Here is a 4,038-nt window from a genome sequence, read left to right on the forward strand (position 1 = left end):
GGTAATGTTAGTCAATTTAAGATGACCCATGTTCAATTTCTTGCAGACAGATAGGGGCATGACGCTGACGCTGGCTCCTAAATCACAAAGAGCCTTATCGATAACTAAATTGCCTATAACACAGGTAATAGAGAAGCTACCCGGGTCTTTCATTTTAGGCGGAGCCTTATTTAAAAGTAAGTTACTTGACTCTTCCATAAATGAAACCGTCTCAAACTCACTTAGCTCCCTCTTACGCGTCACAATATCTTTCATAAATTTAGCGTAAGTAGGTACCTGGGTAACGAGTTCGGTAAAAGGGACAGTTACCTAGAGGTTCTTCACAACGTCCACAAACTTACCGTACTGTCACTCGACCTTCGCGTCCTTTAGAACACTTGGAAAGAGTACTCTGGTAGCAATGAGTGAACCCGAGACTTTCTCTTTACCTTTATCAGTGCGTGACGTCTCCACAGTAGGGGAAGATGACACAGTAGTGGAATTAGATAGCAAAATAGGGTCTCCGCTACTTTTGGTACTCGATCGAGTACTTTCCTCACTCGATCGAGTGGTTTCATGTTGGAGTTTACTCAATCGACCATTTTCTTCACTCGATCGAGTGATCTCCTTTTCAGGCTTGCTCGATCGATCGCTTTGTTCACTCGATCGAGTGATTTCTCCAGCTATTTCATTCGATCGAGTAAGAATATCACTCGATCGAGCATTGGTAATTTGAGCACTACTCGATTGACCACAATTATCATTCGATCGAGTGATGGGATGGATTATTTCACTCGATCGAGTGTCTGGACAACACGCAGCAAAGATTTCGTCCAAAAACTCATCCAAATCATCTTTCGGGGTATTATCAGCTGTCAAAACCCCTTCTTCTGGTACTTGTGGCCCCTCATGATTAAGGCCACCTTGGAGATTCGTAGCATTAACCGGATCGCATGTCGCTAGAAGGTTGGCTTGGTCTTTCGCGAGTGTTAGCTGCGCGACTTGTTCTCTTAATTCCACAATAACAGTTTCATTCTCGCTACATTTCTCCCCAAATTGTTGTGTTAATTTCAACATCAAGGATTTCAGTTCGGCAATTTCCTTGTTTGTAGAAGGAGAGACCGGCTGCGGTGCCGGCGTAGAAAGAGTAGAAACATTCTTCATTTCCTCGTATAATTGAGAGAAACGAACCCCTTGCTTGTATTTATGATAAGTAAGGACTCGCTCTATACTTGCCAGATAATCAATAGGGTCATGCCCTTTCATGCCACATCTACCACATATCTCCACATGCTCAGTGATTGAACAGACCTGTGCGATTTCACTCACAGCTTTCGTAATCTCCACATTACCTAGACTTTTGCTAGGACTTTCCACTGTAGCTGTAGCCAACTCGTTGACTTGCTCACTACCTCGGGGATTTCCATATTCTGAAACATGAATGGCCATCTCTTAAATAAGGCGCCATCCTTTGTCATCTTCAACATTCTTCGTGAATCTCCCCTTAGCTACACTATCGAGAATAGCTCTTTGGTTTCGATATAACCCGTTGTAGAACTGGGTACAAAGGAACCAACGTTTGAGACCATGGTGAGGCACAGAACGGACGAGCTTCTTGAACCTCGCCCACGCCCCATCCAAATCTTCAGTAGGTAGTTGCTCAAAAGAAGTAATCTGAGCTCTTAAGGCATTAGTGCGTTGCGGTGGGAAATATCGCCTGTAAAAGGCCAAAGCAAGGGAACTCCAGTCGGTTACACCGGCTGCCTCCCTATCTAGATCCCTCAACCACTCCCGCGCATCATCAGCTAAAGAAAAGGGAAAGAGAGCACCCTTCACTTTGTCTTGTGTCACCCCAGCAGCAAGAGGAATGGTAGCAATACTCTGTAAACAGTTCTATATGTCTGCATGGATCTTCTTCAGGTACCCCCTAAAGAGATTTCTCTCGACCAGCTGTATGTAAGATGGGTGGATTCCAAAGGTTCCCGACTCAGTAGTGGGTAATAGGAAACCCTTTGGAAGTGAATCCACATTAGGCTCTGAATGGCTGGCTATATTTGGCATCCAGGCAAATAGAATTTACAAAGCAAAGCAGGTGCGACGATGTTCTCTTATAGAACAGATAACCTGCAAAACTAATCAAAAACTTCGCAAAAAATGAGATCAGTCTCAAGGAATAAATTTCTTGAGACGAGCGACAAACTCAAATAAAGCAGCAAAATTTTACAGGGCAGTCGTATACCTATCAAAAATAACCAACTGGTTCTAACTAATATAGCTAGGGAAGTCGGGTCGATCTCCACAGGGAGATGGGAAAATGTCAACTTTGTCTAAGTTCGTCACGGTAACCAAACTGGGAGGTTTTTAATTGTATTGTTCTAAGCTAATGAGCATAAGAAAGAGAATAAGGCAGAGAAAAAGGGTAAGCAGATAAAGAAAGAAGCTAAGACAAACGGTTCACCGTGTTCATCCGGTCAAGTGATCTAGATCTCAAGTCAATGCAAGTATGGTCCGAGGAGCAGTGAATATCTCCTCTCGGTCTCAATTCGCCCTAAAGCACTAAAAGCTTAGCTTTCGCCCTCACTATAGTGCCCTGTTGTTCGCTACGAGTCTCACCCTTTCCAACCTTTCGGTCCAGGTCAAGGTTTACTAAGATATAAATACCTAATTGCGTCGACTCAATTAGACAGATACAGACATATGCATCAATTAACAACAAGGACTACACCGGCATTAACCTAATAAATGCAATCACTATCCCTTCATAACCATGGATCCCCTAGTCTCCGCAAGGGAAATTAGCTATACATCACTATCGAATTAACAATAATAACATATAGGTAACAAGAAATAAACATGATGATAAAGCTCGCAAATATTTTTTTTTTTTTGTGAAATGTCAGCTTTCCATTAATAGACAAAATAACATACATCAGGACTTCACTTTCATCAGTTTTTGAATTACTTAGCAATACAATCACATACTAGCTATGAAATCTGAATCTGCTTTTTCTTAAGCCAGTGCTGATCTGCAATCATCACTGGTCCCCTGAGCAGCAGCTGAACTCTTGCTTTCACAAGTCTCAGAATATCCTGCACTAGAATCTCAGGCCTAGTAATCCTATGCTCCAACCTTCCCCGATTCCTCTCCAGCTAAATTGTATACCAGCTGGCTAATTTAGCCATCCTGGCCACCTTCTTCTGCAGTTTAGATAAGAGAGCATTCTGACCAGTCATGCTGAGATGCAGCCATTGTTCTAGCTGTTCTATTATCCTTAGCACATACTGGCAATCCTCAAACAGATGCTCATGGGATTTTGTAGCAGCTCCACAAATAATACAAACATCATTATCACACAACCTTAACTGGTACAACTTTTGCTTGGTATTCAAAGCTTGCTGTTTAATTAACCAGCCTATAATAGAATGTTTAGACACACACCAAGCATCCCAAATCTCCTTATGCCACTGTACAGGGGGGTGCATTCTCTATAACCAAGCATACCGAGAACCAACACTATAGCCTCTAGCATCCTGCCACACATTGTTCATATACCCCACACTTAGCAAACCTCTCACCTTGCATATCTATCCAAAGCACCCACAACCTATCTGCCTTTTTATAAATCCAATCCACTAGCTTTCCAACAGTTGCTATGTTCCAATTCTCAGCATTTTTTACACCCAGACCACCTTCACTTTTACTGAAGCACACCTTATTCCAGGCCACCAATGGTGCCCTCTGATAATCAGTACCACCATCCCAAAAATAATTCCTGCAGATATTCACAATTCTCTGGACCACAGTTTTGGGGATAAGAAAAATAGAGCCCCAATAGTTATGCAGGGTGTTCAAAACTGAGTTAACCAGAGTTAGACGGCCAGCATAGCTTAATTTCCTAGCACCCATCCCTCTAATTCTGGCAACTATCCTTTCAACAAGAATGTTACAATCCTGTTTAGTTAATCTTCCTGACTGAATAGGGATGCCCAGATATCGAAAAGGTAATGCTCCTTCCTTGAACCCAGATATCTGAAGAATATCACTTCTAACTTCAGTTG

This window comes from Silene latifolia, chromosome X (genome assembly GCF_048544455.1).
Source record: "Silene latifolia isolate original U9 population chromosome X, ASM4854445v1, whole genome shotgun sequence".
Lineage (NCBI taxonomy): Eukaryota > Viridiplantae > Streptophyta > Magnoliopsida > Caryophyllales > Caryophyllaceae > Silene > Silene latifolia.